This window comes from Oncorhynchus mykiss, chromosome 11, assembly GCF_013265735.2.
Source record: "Oncorhynchus mykiss isolate Arlee chromosome 11, USDA_OmykA_1.1, whole genome shotgun sequence".
Classification (NCBI taxonomy): domain Eukaryota; kingdom Metazoa; phylum Chordata; class Actinopteri; order Salmoniformes; family Salmonidae; genus Oncorhynchus; species Oncorhynchus mykiss.
Genome location: NC_048575.1, coordinates 5,185,950 through 5,206,103, shown reverse-complemented (window position 1 = coordinate 5,206,103; position 20,154 = coordinate 5,185,950). Strand labels below are relative to the sequence as shown.

General features: G+C 44.8%; 1 protein-coding gene across 2 annotated transcripts in view; it reads right to left on the bottom strand.

Moving 5' to 3' along the window:
* Positions 1–12,923, bottom strand: part of LOC110536532 (nuclear receptor coactivator 2) — a 236,266-nt gene extending 223,343 nt beyond the window's left edge. For both annotated transcript variants that reach the window (XM_036934699.1, XM_036934700.1), the window contains exon 1: positions 12,619–12,923. The gene's annotated coding sequence lies outside the window, so the exon portion shown is untranslated. The remainder of the gene's footprint in view (positions 1–12,618) is intronic.
* Positions 12,924–20,154: the final 7,231 nt, after the last annotated feature.

Here is a 20,154-nt window from a genome sequence, read left to right as displayed (position 1 = left end):
ATGGCCACTCCAATACCTTGACTTTGTTGCCCTTAAGCCATTTTGCCACAACTTTGGAAGAATGCTTTGGGTCACTGTCCATTTGGAAGACCCATTTGCGACCAAGCTTTAACTTCCTGACTGATGTCTTGAGATGTTGCTTCAATATATCCACATAATTCTCCATCCTCATGATACCATCTATATTGTAAAGTACACCAGTCCCTCCTGCAGCAAAGCACCCCTACAACATGATGCTGCCACCCCTGTGCTTCACAGTCGGGATGGTGTTCTTCGGCTTGCAAGCCCCCCCCTTTTTCCTCCAAACATAACGATGGTCATTATGGCCAAACAGTTCTATTTTTGTTTCATCAGACCAGGGGACATTTCTCCCAAAAGTACGATCTTTGTCCCCATGTGCAGTTGCAAACCGTAGTCTGGCTTTTTTATGGCGGTTTTGGAGCAGTGGCTTCTTCATTGCTGAGCGGCCTTTCAGGTTATGTCAATATAGGACTCGTTTTACTGTGGATATAGATACTTTTGTACCTGTTTCATCCAGCATCTTCACAAGGTCCTTTGCTGTTCTGGGATTGATTTGCACTTTTCACACCAAAATACAGTCATCTCTAGGAGACAGAACTCATCTCCATCCTGAGCGGTATGACGGCTGCGTGGTCCCATGGTGTTTATACTTGCGTACTGTTGTTTGTGTAGATGGAAGCGGTACCTTCAGGCGTTTGTAAACTTCCGACTTCAACTGTAGGTTATTAAAGTGGCCTATAGCATTATAATGCATTAGGTGTTTGCATTGTAAGGTGATACTATAACATCGTAACAGGCCAGGTGTAGCGAATCCAGGCCCCTGTCCATAACCTCAAGGGCTGGCGTAATTTACATATCCCCACCACTAAAAACTCTCTATATGAACATAAAAAATCCGCTCCGCTAGATATCCCACCGTGTTCAAGCCTCTCTCCACTTACTTTCCATTGTTTTAACAAGTTGACATCCTGCTTTCTTAAGAGCTGAAGTGTCTTGGCCTAGAAGCCCCCGGGTTGACGGTTGGCCCTGAGCGTGACACACACGTCTGGTGTGACATCAGGTGGATCGAGAAAGAGAGTGATGTAACAGAGGGAGAGAGAGAGAGAGAGTGATGTAACAGAGGAAGAGAGAGAGAGACAGAGAGAGAGAGAGAGAGATGTAACAGAGAGACAGAGAGAGAGAGAGTGATGTAACAGAGGAAGAGAGAGAGAGAGTGATGTAACAGAGGAAGAGAGAGAGAGATGTAACAGAGAGAGAGACAGAGAGAGAGAGAGACAGAGAGAGAGACAGAGAGAGAGAGATGTAACAGAGAGACAGAGAGAGAGAGAGATGTAACAGAGAGAGAGACAGAGAGAGAGAAAGACAGAGAGAGAGACAGAGAGAGAGAGAGACAGAGAAAGAGAGAGAGAGAGAAAGAGAGAGAGAGAGAGACAGAGAAAGAGAGAGAGAGAAAGAGAGAGAGAGAGAGAGAGACAGAGAGAGAGACAGAGAGAGACATAGAGACAGAGAGAGACAGAGAGAGAGAGAGAGACAGAGAGAGAGAGAGAGACAGAGAGAGAGGTGTAACAGAGGAAGAGAGAGAGAGACAGAGACAGAGAGAGATGTAACAGAGAGAGAGAGATGCAGAGAGAGAGAGACAGAGAGACAGAGAGAGAGAGAGAGAGAGACAGAGAGAGAGAGACAGAGAGAGAGAGACAGAGAGAGAGAGACAGAGAGAGAGAGAGACAGAGAGAGAGAGACAGAGAGAGAGAGACAGAGAGAGAGAGAGAGAGAGAGAGAGAGACAGAGACAGAGAGAGAGAGACAGAGAGAGAGAGACAGAGAGAGAGAGACAGAGAGAGAGAGACAGAGAGAGACAGAGCGAGAGAGAGACAGAGAGAGATGTAACAGAGACAGTCTGACTGATTCCACAGGCAGGCAGCGTTCCAGCATTAGGTGTGTGTGTGTGTGTGTGTGTGTGTGTGTGTGTGTGTGTGTGTGTGTGTGTGTGTGTGTGTGTGTGTGTGTGTGTGTGTGAGAGGGACATATTAGGGACAGAGATTCTAGAGGAGCACTGCAAGTCTGATACACATGACATTCACTGACAACAACTGGCTGTCTGTCTGCGCTGGCTTACAGTACAGTCCCTGGGCCGTACTCACACAGCGTGGAGTCCCTGGGCCGTACTCACACAGCGTGGAGTCCCTGGGCCGTACTCACACAGCGTGGAGTCCATGGGCCGTACTCACACAGCGTGGAGTCCCTGGGCCGTACTCACACAGCGCAGCGTGGAGTCCCTGGGCCGTACTCACACAGCGTGGAGTCCCTGGGCCGCACTCACACAGCGCAGAGTCCCTGGGCCGTACTCACACAGCGCAGCGTGGAGTCCCTGGGCCGTACTCACACAGCACAGCATGGAGTCCCTGGGCCGTACTCACACAGCGTGGAGTCCCTGGGCCGTACTCACACAGCGTGGAGTCCCTGGGCCGTACTCATACAGCGTGGAGTCCCTGGGCCGTACTCACACAGCGTGGAGTCCCTGGGCTGTACTCACACAGCATGGAGTCCCTGGGCCGTACTCACACAGCGTGGAGTCCCTGGGCCGTACTCACACAGCGTGGAGTCCCTGGGCCGTACTCACACAGCGTGGAGTCCCTGGGCCGTACTCACACAGCGCAGCGTGTAGTCCCTGGGCCGTACTCACACAGCGCTGCGTGGAGTCCCTGGGCCGTACTCACACAGCATGGAGTCCCTGGGCCGTACTCACACAGCGTGGAGTCCCTGGGCTGTACTCACACAGCGTGGAGTCCCTGGGCCGTACTCACACAGCGTGGAGTCCCTGGGCCGTACTCACACAGCGCAGCGTGTAGTCCCTGGGCCGTACTCACACAGCGCTGCGTGGAGTCCCTGGGCCGTACTCACACAGCGCTGCGTGGAGTCCCTGGGCCGTACTCACACAGCATGGAGTCCCTGGGCCGTACTCACACAGCGTGGAGTCCCTGGGCTGTACTCACACAGCGTGGAGTCCCTGGGCCGTACTCACACAGCGTGGAGTCCCTGGGCCGTACTCACACAGCGTGGAGTCCCTGGGCCGTACTCACACAGCGCAGCGTGTAGTCCCTGGGCCGTACTCACACAGCGCTGCGTGGAGTCCCTGGGCCGTACTCACACAGCATGGAGTCCCTGGGCCGTACTCACACAGCGTGGAGTCCCTGGGCCGTACTCACACAGCACGGAGTCCCTGGGCCGTACTCACACAGCGCAGCGTGGAGTCCCTGGGCCGTACTCACACAGCACAGCGTGGAGTCCCTGGGCCGTACTCACACAGAGTGGAGTCCCTGGGCCGTACTCACACAGCGTGGAGTCCCTGGGCCATACTCACACAGCGTGGAGTCCCTGGGCCGTACTCACACAGCACGGAGTCCCTGGGCCGTACTCACACAGCACGGAGTCCCTGGGCCGTACACACACAGCGTGGAGTCCCTGGGCCGTACTCACACAGCGTGGAGTCCCTGGGCCGTACTCACACAGCGTGGAATCCCTGGGCCGTACTCACACAGCATGGAATCCCTGGGCCGTACTCACACAGCATGGAGTCCCTGGGCCGTACTCACACAGCGTGGAGTCCCTGGGCCGTACTCACACAGCGTGGAATCCCTGGGCCGTACTCACACAGCGTGGAATCCCTGGGCCGTACTCACACAGCGTGGAGTCCCTGGGCCGTACTCACACAGCGTGGAGTCCCTGGGCCGTACTCACACAGCGTGGAGTCCCTGGGCCGTACTCACACAGCATGGAGTCCCTGGGCCGTACTCACACAGCATGGAGTCCCTGGGCCGTACTCACACAGCATGGAGTCCCTGGGCCGTACTCACACAGCGTGGAGTCCCTGGGCCGTACTCACACAGAGTGGAGTCCCTGGGCCGTACTCACACAGCGTGGAGTCCCTGGGCCGTACTCATACAGCGTGGAGTCCCTGGGCCGTACTCACACAGCGTGGAGTCCCTGGGCCGTACTCATACAGCGTGGAGTCCCTGGGCCGTACTCACACAGCGTGGAGTCCCTGGGCCGTACTCACACAGCGTGGAGTCCCTGGGCCGTACTCACACAGCGTGGAGTCCCTGGGCCGTACTCATACAGCGTGGAGTCCCTGGGCCGTACTCACACAGCGTGGAGTCCCTGGACCGTACTCACACAGCTTGGAGTCCCTGGGCCGTACTCACACAGCTTGGAGTCCCTGGGCCGTACTCACACAGCACAGCATTTTGTTAACGTTTGCACTAATGAATATGACCCAGGGTGAGAACGCTCTCAGAAAACATTGACGCATTTCAAAAGTTGAAAAGTGCACAAAAACACTAATGCCCTTATTCGCTAGAGAGCTTTGTTTGATTAGTATCAAACCAAATACAGGCACAAATCCATCAACCAATAGCCTATTACACGTTGCTGAAAAGCATTGACGACATTTGATGACAAAAAAACATTAAAACGTACTGATATAAATCCCTCCCCACAGTTTCCCCTCTCGCTACCCATAACTGAGCCCACAGCGACTACCCCATCGCTGATGACAAGTCCGTGTCTGCTTTACAAAATGGCACCCTATTCCCTACGGTCCCTGGTCTAAAGTAGTGCACTACGTAGGGAATAGGGTGCCAGTAGTGCACTACGTAGGGAATAGGGTGCCAGTAGTGCACTACGTAGGGAATAGGGTGCCAGTAGTGCACTACGTAGGGAATAGGGTGCCAGTAGTGCACTACGTAGGGAATAGGGTGCCAGTGGTGCACTACGTAGGGAATAGGGTGCCGATTGGGACATTGTCATGGTGACTGTGAGCAAAGCGGGAAGTGTAGTTCACGTCAGAAAACCTTCATTCACTGAGAGACAACATCAACGCTGAGCGACTGGGCTCCCGTTATTACTTTCCAAATTCTTCAGGCTCTGTCAAAATCTGTTGTTGATCATTGCTAGACAACCATTTTTCAGGTCTTTCCATAGATTTCCAAGTAGATTGAAGTCAAAACTGTAACTCGGACACTCAGGAACATTCACTGTCTTCCTGGTAAGCAACTCCAGTAGTAGATTTGGTGTTTTAGGTTATTGTCCTGCTGAAAGGGGAATGAATCAGGTTTCCCTCTAGAATTTTGCCTGTGCTTAGCTCCATTCAGTAGATTTTTTTATGCTGAAAAACTCCCCAGTCCTTAACCCTTCTCCTACAATGTCCGCAGCTCCAGCGGGAATCTAATGAAGATAATACTAAAAAAATCCCCATCAAAATCTGTCTGTTTAAGGTAGAGATACTCTATGTGGGGTTTCTGCATGGGCTGTGTCTCAAACCACAACATCTGCCGATATCGCACTTCCACATCTGCGGTGAAAAGGTGGGAGAACTAGAGCATGAGACATCCACCCCCCCCCAAAAAAAAATCTCACGAAAACATCTGTAGCAGTTTGGCCTAAAAAAAAATGTAAAAACTATTATGACTCTCGCGAATACAACGGCGTTCTCCGTTTTGCTCTACGACCCCTAAAACAAGCTTCACAGGCCTCGTGTCTGAAGTCGGTACAGCCATCTTCTGTCAACCTCTGCGTGTCGTGTCTGAACAGTTTGGACACCAATATGACCTCATCAAGCCCCACAAGGTCCCCGGTGACAGTTTAAAAAAATACATATAATGGAAGTATATATGGAGATAATTTGGGCACTAAAATAAATAAATAAATAAAACAAATCTCTACATCCTGATCTTTCTTCTATTACTCAGATATAGGATAGACGCTTCAGAAAAAGCTTCATTTAGATCTTTTTTTTTTGACTATTTGTTGTTCCATGTAGTAAATCTGTTCGTTCAATGAGTTTCCAAATTTGTTATGTACTTGCTTCTTTCTTTTCACTCTGTCATTTAAGTTAGTATTGTGGAGAAACTACAATGTTGTTGATCCATCCTCAGTTGTCTCCTATCACAGACATTAAACTCTGGAACCGTTTTAAAGTTCTCATTGGCCTCATGGTGAAAATCCCAGAGTGGTTTCCTTCCTCTCCGGCAACTGAGTTAGGAAGGACGCCTGTATCTTTGTAGTGACTGGGTGTATTGAGACACCATTCCAAAGTGTAATTTATAACTTCACCATGCTCAAAGGGATATTAAATGTCTGTTTGATTAGATTTTTCTCCATCTACCAATAGGTGCCCTTCTTTGCAAGGCAATGGAAAACCTCCCTGGTCTTTGTGGTTGAATCTGTGTATGAAATTCACCGATCGACTGAGGGACCTTACAGATATGTTCATTAAAATCAATACTAAGGATTCATATGAGGCTGGTGTCTCATATAAAACATGGAAAGTAGGCCGACTCAGCAGCCAACAAAAAAAAACATCAATAAAATGAAATTGCACAACTCCATGAAAAGGGGAGGTGTGCCCGGTACCATGCAAAATCAGCCCTTGATGTAAAACAGGTTCAGCGAGACATGAGAACATCCACCACTGTCACTATACACGTTATAACAACACCTCGTCGGGGTAGATTGTAAAAATCGGTCTTTCGAAAACCCGCTTCATCCTCCTAAAATGTACATAGTACTATTGACTCCCTTGTACCCATTTCAGAGAGAAGATGTGGTAATGTTACCTGTAACAAAAAATAATATAAATATATATATATAGCAAAGTTTATACGACCCTCTATTAAACAGACCTAGTATTGGACCACTTACCTTGCAGGTCAGCCCCTTTTTATTCAAATCAGTGAGTAACTGGCAAATTGGAAGGTGTGGTGGAGAGGGGGAGGGGGGGGGGGGGGGGGTCGTTAAATGAACAGGGGGGTGTTTGCATTTCAAATTAGAGAGGTGTTAATGAATTTACCTGGAGGGGGAGGGGGGAGAGCAGAGAACCATTCACACAGACTCTGTTACCTGTATTTTGGTTACAGGGTCTGGGAAGATGCAGGAATCATGACTAGGTGGATTTTAATTAGCCATGTTTTTTTTATTTTATTTTTTATACCCATACCTAGCCCAGTAATGAACTAGAGGAGCCTAACCCTTTCTAGGCCAAGGACCTTACATGTTCTGTTTAAAGGTGAATTGTCTCTGGAAGCCAAAAACAGACAAATACTCCATCTAAAACGTGACACGGTTCTAGAAACATCCTTCATATCAAAACAATTTCACAAATGCAAAACATACACTTACTGCTCTGTGTTTTACCGTGTTTTTAAAAGGACTGCAGGCGACAGTATTTTTCAGTGACAAAAGTATTGGTGGGTGTAGGCCGTCATTGTAAATCAGATGACGGCCTACCCCGGCCAAACCCGGACGACGCTGGGCCAATTGTGCGCCGCCCTATGGGACTCCCAATCACGGCCGGTTGTGATACAGCCTGAAATTGAACCAGGGCCTCTAGTGACGCCTCTAGCAATGAGATGCAGTGCCTCAGACCGCTGCGCCTCTCGAGAGCCCTGTGTGTAAAACGAAAGATGGACGCCACCAATACTTTGCCACTGAAAAAAATACTGTCGGCTGCAGTCCTTTTTAAAACCACTGTAAAACACCGTTAACTGACTTGCCTAGTTAAATAAAAACAAGCGCTGAAAACATGGAGAAATGGCCATGTGGGAACCCTATCCCCCCAAAAAAAATGTGTTTAGTAATTTAACCTTTGTTAAAAAATAATAATTGCTGATATGAAAGATATGCAGTGAAACCGGGTAAAACATTTCATTTTTTTAGCACTGGTGTAGCCAAGCCAACGGAGACAAAGCCATAACATATCCTGTGTGTTGTGATAAATGGTGTTGTGTTCTCTATAACCTGTTAATTCATATACCTTGACACCGTGATATGTAGACCTAAAGGGTCGAGACAATAAGAATGACACAGTGGCAGAATAAATTCAACCACACCTTTGTTTCAAACGGAGAGCGACCTCTGTGCAGGGAATTCCTCAAAACATATTGAATGTAGCAAACAGTTACATGACCTACAGCACGGTCAAGCAAGTGAATGTTTACAACTAGCTCTGATTTAGAACCAAGGAGTGGTGAAGTCACAAAGAAAACAAGCGCTGCCTCCACTATTTCAACATCTAAATCACCTAGGCACTAGGGATGCACGATATATAGATGAACATATCGGAATCGGACGATATTAGCTAAAAATGACATCATCGGTATCGGCCCGATGTCTAGTTTAACTCTGATGTTAAAAACCGATGTCAACGCTACTGTGAATACCTATATAATATATATAACCTACATAATATATATAATATATATAACCTACATAATATATATAATATATAATACCTATATAATATATAATACAAACATAATATATAATACCTATATAATATATATAATATATTAAACCTACATAATATTAATAATATATATATAATACCTACATAATATTAATAATATATATATAATACCTACATAATATTAATAATATATATATAATACCTACATAATATTAATAATATATATATAATACCTATATAATATTAATAATATATATAATACCTATATAATATATAATATCTATATAACGTGACACCATGTAATATTTGGCGCTACACGTGCAACACAGCATTCCTAACCTGGTCCACAATGTCTGCTGTGTGGATCGAGCAGTCAACAAGTCCAGCAGTCATTTGAAAGAGTAAGAACATTTCAGCGAGACAACTCAAAAGGAGAACTCCACTAACGCCAAGATAATGGATTTCAATCAACCGTTCTCTGTCGTTGTCACGCCCTGGTCTAGTATTCTGTGTTTTCTTTATTATTTTGGTTAGGCCAGGGTTTGACATGGGTGAGTTATGTGTTTCGCCTTGTCTAGGGGTTTATTAGATTTATGGGGTTGTGTTCAGTGTTAGTTGTCTAGGTAAGTCTATGGTTGCCTAGAGTGGTTCTCAATCAGAGGCAGGTGTTTATCGTTGTCTCTGACTGGGAACCATATTTAGGCAGCCATATTTTTGGGGTATTTGGTGGGTGGTTGTCTCCTGTGTCAGTGTTTGTGCCACACGGGACTGTTTTCGGGTTTTCACGTTTATTGTTTTGTATTCTGTTCATGTATAGTTTCTCTGATTAAAGAACCATGAACTTTAACCACGCCGCATATTGGTCCTCCGATCCTTCTCGTAATACATGTTCAGCGAGTCGATGAGAGTGGAAGACTCCTCTCATCTTAAACATGTATTCTCACCTCGTGGCGACACTGTAAAGAGAGAATGCCTGTTATAGAAGTAGCGGTCCTTGTACCTAGCATCGAGCATGGTGGCGACACTGTGTATTACATGTACTCACTAAACAGAGAACATCCCTGGTCATCCCTGCTGCCTCTGGCCTGGCAGACTCACTAAACAGAGAACATCCCTGGTCATCCCTACAGCCTCTGATCTGGAGGACTCACTAAACAGAGAACATCCCTGGTCTACTGCCTCTGATCTGGAGGACTCACTAAACAGAGAACATCCCTGGTCTACTGCCTCTGATCTGGAGGACTCACTAAACAGAGAACATCCCTGGTCTACTGCCTCTGATCTGGAGGACTCACTAAACAGAGAACATCCCTGGTCATCCCTGCTGCCTCTGGCCTGGCAGACTCACTAAACAGAGAACATCCCTGGTCATCCCTACTGCCTCTGATCTGGAGGACTCACTAAACAGAGAACATCCCTGGTCATCCCTGCTGCCTCTGGCCTGGCAGACTCACTAAACAGAGAACATCCCTGGTCTACTGCCTCTGATCTGGAGGACTCACTAAACAGAGAACATCCCTGGTCTACTGCCTCTGATCTGGAGGACTCACTAAACAGAGAACATCCCTGGTCTACTGCCTCTGATCTGGAGGACTCACTAAACAGAGAACATCCCTGGTCATCCCTGTTGCCTCTGGCCTGGCAGACTCACTAAACAGAGAACATCCCTGGTCTACTGCCTCTGATCTGGAGGACTCACTAAACAGAGAACATCCCTGGTCATCCCTACTGCCTCTGATCTGGAGGACTCACTAAACAGAGAACATCCCTGGTCATCCCTACTGCCTCTGATCTGGAGGACTCACTAAACAGAGAACATCCCTGGTCATCCCTACTGCCTCTGATCTGGAGAACTCACTAAACAGAGAACATCCCTGGTCATCCCTACTGCCTCTGATCTGGAGGACTCACTAAACAGAGAACATCCCTGGTCATCCCTACTGCCTCTGATCTGGAGGACTCACTAAACAGAGAACATCCCTGGTCATCCCTACTGCCTCTGATCTGGAGGACACACTAAACAGAGAACATCCCTGGTCATCCCTACTGCCTCTGATCTGGAGGACTCACTAAACAGAGAACATCCCTGGTCATCCCTACTGCCTCTGATCTGGAGGACTCACTAAACAGAGAACATCCCTGGTCATCCCTACTGCCTCTGATCTGGAGGACACACTAAACAGAGAACATCCCTGGTCATCCCTACTGCCTCTGATCTGGAGGACTCACTAAACAGAGAACATCCCTGGTCATCCCTACTGCCTCTGATCTGGAGGACTCACTAAACAGAGAACATCCCTGGTCATCCCTACTGCCTCTGATCTGGTGGACTCACTAAACAGAGAACATCCCTGGTCATCCCTACTGCCTCTGATCTGGTGGACTCACTAAACAGAGAACATCCCTGGTCATCCCTACTGCCTCTGATCTGGAGGACTCTCTAAACAGAGAACATCCCTGGTCATCCCTACTAGCCTCTGATCTGGAGGACTCACTAAACAGAGAACATCCCTGGTCATCCCTACTGCCTCTGATCTGGAGGACTCACTAAACAGAGAACATCCCTGGTCATCCCTACTGCCTCTGATCTGGAGGACTCACTAAACAGAGAACATCCCTGGTCATCCCTACTGCCTCTGATCTGGTGGACTCACTAAACAGAGAACATCCCTGGTCATCCCTACTGCCTCTGATCTGGAGGACTCACTAAACAGAGAACATCCCTGGTCATCCCTACTGCCTCTGGTCTGACAGACTCACTAAACACATGCTTCATTTGTGAATGATGTCTGAGTGTGCACCTGGCTATCCATAAACTGTATAAACTAGAAAATGGTGCAGTTTGCTCTGCTTAATATAAGGAATTTGAGATGATTTACACTTTTCGTTTTGATACTTAAGTATATTTAGAACAAAAATACTTTTACTCAAGTATGACAATTGGGTACTTTTTCCACTACTGCCTAAAGAATTTCACAAGCACTTCCAACTTATTTTGAGGGAACCTGCTTCAATTGATGGGGCTCCCAAGTGGCGCACTGGACGCTGTAGACGTCAGACACCCTGGTTCGAATCCAGGCTGCATCACAACCGGCCGGGAGTCCTATAGGGCGGCGCATAAATTGGCCCAGGTTCGTCCGTGTTTGGCCAGTGCAGGCCATAATTGTAAATAAGAATGTGTTCTTAACTGCCTTGCCAAGTTCAATTTTAAAAAATTCCACATTGTGCATCACATGAAACGCATTAGGAGATGTAAAATACAGAGTGACAGAGCCTGTCAAAACAGTTGAGTAAACAACACTTTACTGTGTATATTTGTTCTCCACCACCATCCAGGCAAAAGCACCAACAAAACTGACAACTGGTCAAATCAAATATCCTTTTCTTCAACAATCTACTGGTAGAGACTATTTTACAGCGAGCACCTTTAGGACTGTTACCATGGCTAATCAGTCTGATATTTAATAAGCAAGGCACATTTTTGGTTAACATTTTGTGTGTGTATAACCCCCACGGAGAGAGAAAAGACAAGCAATTTGTTAACATTCCTTCAAAACGAAACAGTCTGTGGAGGGGGGGGGGATATTTCACAAAATGTATCACTAGACTGACTTGGTGAGAGTCCAGAGGAACTCAGCATCAGTGTTTCTCTGGAGGTCTGTCAGTTGCACACCGCTGTTGGGGGAAACGGGACACCGCCGTTGTAACGTTGCAGCTTTACCACCGAGCGATATTGCATCAAAGCAACCAAATACCGTGCAGAAAGAAAGCTGACTTCAAAGTCACTGATATAAGGGAGAATTACGTCAAAACCAATTAGTTACTACCATTGTCATTTATATAGTTAGGTAAGTGTGATTCAGGATGAACAACAAAACAAACAGTTAACTAGCCACGGAGAGGGTGTCTGAAAACATTGTGTCCACTGGTGTAGATAGATAAATGGTTTCTAGTCTTGGAAGATCAGCGCGATTGAAATCGGTGAACTTCAGTCTCTGAACAACAAGCACAGTCAGAAATACTACATATTCCCCGGTGCACAATGCATGTGTTACACATGCAACAAACAAACCAAAAAAAAACACTGTATATCTGCCAAGGCCCTTAAAACGACTGGTGAAAATGGGCCAAGAATTGCAAGGGAACAACTTAGGAAGTCAGTAAAGTGTGAAGGTATAAGATGTATATGTAGCTGGCAGTGTGGTCGGCAGCCTCGCATAGCAGGCTAACCAAGCTAATCAATACTGCATCACACAACCGAGATTGAATCACTCACGAAATGTGGGCACGAAATTCACACCAGAAAAAACACACACGCACACAGCAAAAACAACCAAAGCCCACAGGTGTACTTACGACTTGTAACTTTCCGTCTCTTGTGTTGTGTTAAATGCCGTGTGTTAAACCCGGTCTGACCTTCCGTTGAGGGGAAACAGACATACTGCTAGCTGACTGTGCTGCCGCCATGTTCCTCCGACTGCTCTGTGCTGCTGGCTGGCTGCTTGTTTATCTCGCTAACAAGCCTCCCCCCCACACACACTACCACTACCACTACCATACACACACTATCACACACACTCTACCATACACACACTCTACCATACACACACTACCACACACACACACACACACACTACCATACACACACACACACTACCACTACCATACACACACACACACTACCACTACCATACACACACTACCACTACCATTCACACACTACCACACACACACACACTACCACACACACTACCATACACACACACTCTACCATACACACACTACCACACACACACACACACTACCATACACACACACACACACACACACTGCCACACACACACACTACCATACACACATACACTACCACACACACACACTACCACACACACACACACACTACCACTACCATACACACACTACCACATACACACACTACCACACGCACACTACCACACACACACTACCATACACACACCACCATACACACACCACCATACACACACTACTACACACACACACTACCACACACACACACCACCACACACACACTACCATACACACATACACTACCACACACATACACTACCACACACACACACTACCACACACACACACACTACCACACACACACACACTACCACACACACACTACCACAGAGAGGAGCACCTGGATTAGCGGGGTCTCTCTCTCTCTGGTATGGAACACTGCCTTGCCTCGACATAACCAAGCAGCAACAACCTGTCCAATGTATGATATAGCAAGGAGAAACAGCGTGAAGTTAGTTTCGTCAAGGGAGGATAGGATACAAATACGTAGTTCTCTGATAGGCTAACGTGACCGTAGCCATAGCCTAACATATTGCTGAACCTATAACCTGTTTATTAACAGTTACATTAACATGTAGACTAAACACAAATTGAGTTATTGGCCTAAAAGGTGCTTATTACACATTCGTTTATTCATCAGAATGTTTTTTCTATAAAAGTCATTCATAAATAGAACATTGAATGAAATTTTATATACAATGTACATTAATTTATTATTTATAATAAATAGTGATTGTACATAGTTTGATTAGTAACATGGAGTAAACATATCAGCAATGATCATTGCTGTAGATGAAGGTTAGGTCCCAAATTACACCCCATATTGCCTGTGTAGTTCACCACTTTTGACCAAAGCCCTATGGGAATGCAGTGCCATTTGGGATGGAGCAGAAGGGAAGAGCTGAACAAAGCAGAAAGAACCAAGAGAGAATTCTAGAACCTGACTCATGACATGGTCTCAGAGTGAGCTAACACACACACACACACACACGCACGTTAACACACACACGCACATGCACACGCACGCTAACGCACACACACACACACGCACGCTAACACATACGCACGCTAACACACACGCATGCTAACACACACACGCTAACACACATACACACGCACGCTAACACACACACACGCTAACACACACGCACGCACGCTAACACGCACGCACGCTAACACACGCACGCACGCTAACACACGCACGCACGCTAACACACACGCACGCTAACACACGCACACACACACACGACAGCCCAGAGACATAAATTACTCTGAATGATACTTAATAATCAACACATATACTACTACAGTAGTCATAACATGAATAGGCAGATCAGGTGAGCAATAATTCAAGATTACGTCTATTTTTGTCATAGATACACAATACACATTAGTCACGGTCCAACAAAATGCTACGTGGATGTTCCCTCTCACTCATTTTTATTTATTTATTTGAAATGTAACATTTCTTTAACTAGGCAAGTCAGTTAAGAACAAATGGAATACAGCCTGGATTCGAACCTGTGACTGTAGTGACGCCTCTTGCACTGAGATGCAGGGCCTTTCGACTGCTGTGCCTCTATAAGAGCAATAACAACAATAATAGGTCATTAATTAAGTTGATCCCAAATCAAATTGACATTTATTTGTCAGGTGCAATACAATCGATGTATACTTTACTTACAAGCCCTAAGTAAGCCAAATGAAATACACAAGAATGGAGCTACATTCAGGGAGTACCAGATCAATATTTTACCTTTATTTAACTAGGCAAGTCAGTTAAGAACAAATTCTTATTTTCAATGACGGCCTAGGAACAGTGGGTTAACTGCCTGTTCAGGGGCAGAATGACAGATTTTAACCTTGTCAGCTCCGGGATTTGATTTTGCAACCTTTCGGTTACTAGTCCAATGCTCTAACCACTAGGCTACCTGCCACCTCTACACTCTAACCACTAGGCTACCTGCCTCCTCTACACTCTAACCACTAGGCTACCTGCCACCTCTACACTCTAACCACTAGGCTACCTGCAGAGGTACAAGGTACTGTATTTGAGGTAGATGTGTACCTGAAGGCAGGGTAAAGTGACTAGACATCAGGATAGATTATAATAAGGTATTACAGGTAGATATGTACCTGAAGGCAGGGTAAAGTGACTAGGCATCAGGATAGATAATAATAAGGTATTACAGGTAGATATGTACCTGAAGGCAGGGTAAAGTGACTAGACATCAGGATAGATTATAATAAGGTATTACAGGTAGATATGTACATGAAGGCAGGGTAAAGTGACTAGGCATCAGGATAGATTATAATAAGGTATTTGAGGTAGATGTGTACATGAAGGCAGGGTAAAGTGACTAGACATATCAGGATAGATTATAATAAGGTATTTGAGGTAGATGTGTACATGACGGCAGGGTAAAGTGACTAGACATATCAGGATAGATTATAATAAGGTATTTGAGGTAGATGTGTACATGACGGCAGGGTAAAGTGACTAGGCATCAATGAAACAGTCAGTATCATACAGCAGACTAGGACTTGGACAGGAAACAGAAAAAACATTCTTCTTCCTTTCCTTCGATAGCAGGAGAATAACAACACCGGTCTGACAACATCTGATTTACGTGCGAGCGAGGGTATGAGGAAATCTGTCCAATCAGATTCCAGCTATACGCAAACTTGTATGTTGAAAACATTATATATCGTGTTGAATGTTATATTAAGTAATTGCTACATCTACTATGTAAGTAATACGTCTAATTAGCATAGGCTGGCCTATATTATATCATAATTTCCGTATGACATTTTACATATCGCCAAATAATGCATCCCAAAAATGGCACCCAATTCCCTGTATAGATCATTACTTTTGGCCAGGGTCCATAGGGTAATGGTCAGGGTCCATAGGGTTCTGGTCAGGAGGGTCCATAGGGTTCTGGTCAGGAGGGTCCATAGGGTTCTGGTCAGGAGGGTCCATAGGGTTCTGGTCAGGAGGGTCCATAGGGTTCTGGTCAGGAGGGTCCATAGGGTTCTGGTCAGGAGTGTCCATAGAGTTCTGGTCAGGAGTGTCCATAGAGTAATGGTCAGGGTCCATAAGGTTCTGGTCAGGACCCATAGGGCTCTAGTCAGGAGGGTCCATAAGGCTCTAGTAAAAAGTAGTGCACTATGTAAGGAATAGGGTTCCATTTGAGACGGCACTGTGGTCTGCAGGGGAGGAGTGTAGAAATGAGGGTAAAGGAATGATTGTCAGTGGAAAACAATGTCCCCGGCTCCGCTGGCTAAGTAGGTTACCTCTGCTGCTCCTAAAAGTTCTGGTCTACTTCAAACATTCTCGCTGAATCAGCTTTCTACAGGTTTCAACTGTTTAAAGGAAATTATTTCAACCTAGAGGTCTCCTGTCCTGTATAGTGTCAACAATCTCAAAACCTTTGATATAATGCACAATATTAAGGCATTAGGTTACCTTAACTCCTGTGATAGCTCACAAATTAAATATTCATTTGCATAACTGACAATTCTAACAATGATCTTTAAAAAAAAAAACGTGAGTTTTTAAACCACAGATGGATAACTTTATATTTCAGTTCACTGTAAAATTGCATATCAATATTTTAACGCAGTTTGTGTGACGCGTAGCACCACCATGTGGTCCTTACATAGAATTATTTGAACCTAGTTTCAACTCATGAACTTTGACCTCTACATTTTTGTCATTTAGCGGACAATCTTATACAAGGCCTGTCATGCTAAATCATGTTTTGGAAGTTCTAGCGACAGCCCTAGCAACGGAAGCTAGAACTTATCGAATCCCATTGTGACGCGGGGAGCGTTTTTTTGGAATGACAAGCCCGGTTTACCAAAAGCATCTTAAGGCTAAGTTTATCGTTAGTACCTTCGTAGACGCATCGTTAAATCTCAGAGCGGTTTTATTTAACCCCATCAGTCCCGAAACCCAGCTTTTCATTATCTTTCATTTATCTGCCCTTATATTAAACCTCACAATTAAGTGTTTTACAATGTTATTTTCTGGACAACCAGGGCTACAAGTAGAACACAAAGCAATTTGACATAGTTGCATTCATTCGTTTTTTTTTGTACAAATCTTTTAAAAAAATGTGGCCTGCCATAGAAAAAGATAAAAATTCATCTATATGGATGTTTTGAGTAAATAAATAGTTTGCTCACTCGGAAATTACCAGTGTAGGCCAGGTTTAACCAGTGTAGGCCTTCATTGTAAATAAGAATTTGTTCTTAACTGACTTGCCTTGTTAAACAAAAGGTTAATTAAAGGATGCATAAAAAAATATATATATATATATATATATATATGAATCACAGACAGTGTCACCAGCAAACAACCCCCACACCTCCTCCTTCATGCTTCACGGTTGGAACCACACATGCTGAGATCATCCGTTCACCTGCTCTGCGTCTCACAAAGACACGGCGGTTGGAACCAGAAATCTCTTATTTGGACTCATCAGATCAAAGCACAGATTTCCATCCGGTCTGATGTCCATTGCTCGTGTTTCTTGACCCAAGCAAGTCTCTTCTTATTATTGGTGTCCTTTAGTAGTGGTTTCTTTGCAGCAATTCGACCATGAAGGTCTGATTCACAGAGTCTCCTCTGAACAGTTGCTGTTGAGATGTGTCTGTTACTTGAACTCTGTGAAGCATTTATTTGTGCTTCAATCTGAGGTGCAGTTAAATCTAATGAACTTATCCTCTGCAGCAGAGGTAACTCTGGGTCTTTCATTCCTGTGGCGGTCCTCATGAGAGCCAGTTTCATCATAGTGCTTGATGGTTTTTGAGACTGCACTTGAAGAAACTTTCAAAGTTCTTGAAATGTTCCAGATTGACTTAAAAGTAATGGATTTTCATTTCTCTTTGCTTATTTGCGCTGTTCTTGCCATAATATGGACTGCCTGTTCAGGGGCAGAATGACAGATTTGTACCTTGTCAGATCGGGGGTTTGAACTTGCAACCTTCCGGTTACTTTAACCACTAGGCTACCCTGCCGCCCCATTCAACTAATAGGTAAGACAACCACATCGCAGTCAAACATTATATAACTTCACTATATTTCTACAAATAGCATCTTAGTTTAATAACAATTTGACACGTTTCTTTTGTGTAAATAATGTTTAATGGCAACGAGTGGGCATGTTGAACAACAGTAAAGAGCCAGGGTGGGTTTTATGCCCTGTGTCATGAGGAGAACTTAGCATTTGGCACGTTCAGTTAAAATAAAAACGGGCATAAAAACAGAACAACAAAACATTTCTTTATCCATAATGTCTTCAACAACAAAATTATATTCTCGTGGACATGCTCAAAGGAGACATAAATACAATGTCTACATCCCCAAATGGCACCCTATTGTCTTTATATAGTGCACTACTTTACACCTGAGCCTTAGTCAAAAAGTAGTGCACTATATAGGGAAATATGGTGCCATTTAGCTCACAGCCCTTCATGTAGATCTGAAAAGAGAGATATAGGGAACATATCCTTTCAGTGCCTTGGTAGGCACTCTAGATTATCTCTAAAAACAACATAACTCCACAGTTGTATCCCAAATGACACACACACATACATACATACATACATACATACATACATACATATGGGCAGTGGTCATAGCACCCTATTCCCTATATAGTGTACAGAGACAATGGGCTGAGGTCATAAGTAGTGCACTAATATATATATATATGTGTGTATATGTATGTATGCAATAGGGTGCCATTTAGGATGCACTTCAATAATAGCTTCCTCCCTCCACATAGAGTGACCACTGATCCTACCATTGGCTGGATTGGGGTAAACAGCCCTATCCAACCACGTTAGATCAGCGATGGTTTCAGGGAAAGAAAAGACCACAGGAAGGATGCATTAACCAGAGACGTAAAACAGGGCCCCAATTTTTTTTTTTTTTTTTTTTTTTTACAGCACCAACAACGCAAAAGGCTTGAAAAGCAAATTAAAACTCAAAATTCTCTAAAATGGCTTCCTATCCTTGTTCCCTGTCCTGCGTTCTCACTGCCAGTGTCCTGAGAGAATGTCTGGGACTCAAATGGAACCCTATTCCTTCTGTAGTGCACTACTTTCGACCACTACCAATACACCTCTGGTCAAAAGTGGAGCACTATATTGGGAATAAGAATGGTAATTTGGGACACACAAACTGGTAGGTTAAAGCACTGTGGTGGGAAAGCAATGAATCCTATCCAGTCTAGTAACCCTTGTGTTGACGAAGGAAAGGAAACAAAAGGGGGAATGAAGCCGTTTCAACTACTGGAAAAGAAGACAAAGAAGAACGATGTAACTAAAACCTCTGATACAGACTGAGGGAAAGTAAGGCAGGTGCATGGAGTTTCTCTGCTAGTGATTCCAAACAGATGGGAATGAATTCAAGAAGCCCTTTTTGTTAAAGAAACAGAATGGCATACAGTCTGATAAATAAAAATGTTGGGGGGAAAAAAATGGCATATGAAATGTTTGACTTTAGAAACAGATTACTGAAAACACTGATTTCTTTTTCTTCTCCATCATTCCTGAAATTTTAAAACTGTACACAACAATCTGTATCAATAGGCACTTAAATAAGTTATATATATATATATTTTTTTTTATTATCATTTTATTTTTCTGTAGTAATGGCACGTGACGATAATGGGAAAAAAAAAAAAAAAAACGGGATCACTTGAGATTGGCAAGGAGCAGATAAAGCCGAGATGCATTGTGGAGTTTGTAGTCCTACTGGGAGGAGCTGTAGTCCTTCAGATGATAAGATCAAGGTTGAAGTTTCACCATACTGCTTATACCAAGAAGTGCTTAGTGGGGGGGGGGGGGGGGGGTTCCCCAACTGGAGGCCCATGGGCCATTCCCCAAGTTGACCCCCCCCCCAAAAAAAAAAACATTTTTATTTGTATTTTTTAGTGTTTGGACATAAGACTAGAAACACCAGCCAATCAGCTCCAAGTCATTTAACATTTTAGAAATATGTTCCAAAGTGATTGTATACGAACGTAAGCAAGGTTTGAAATTATTATG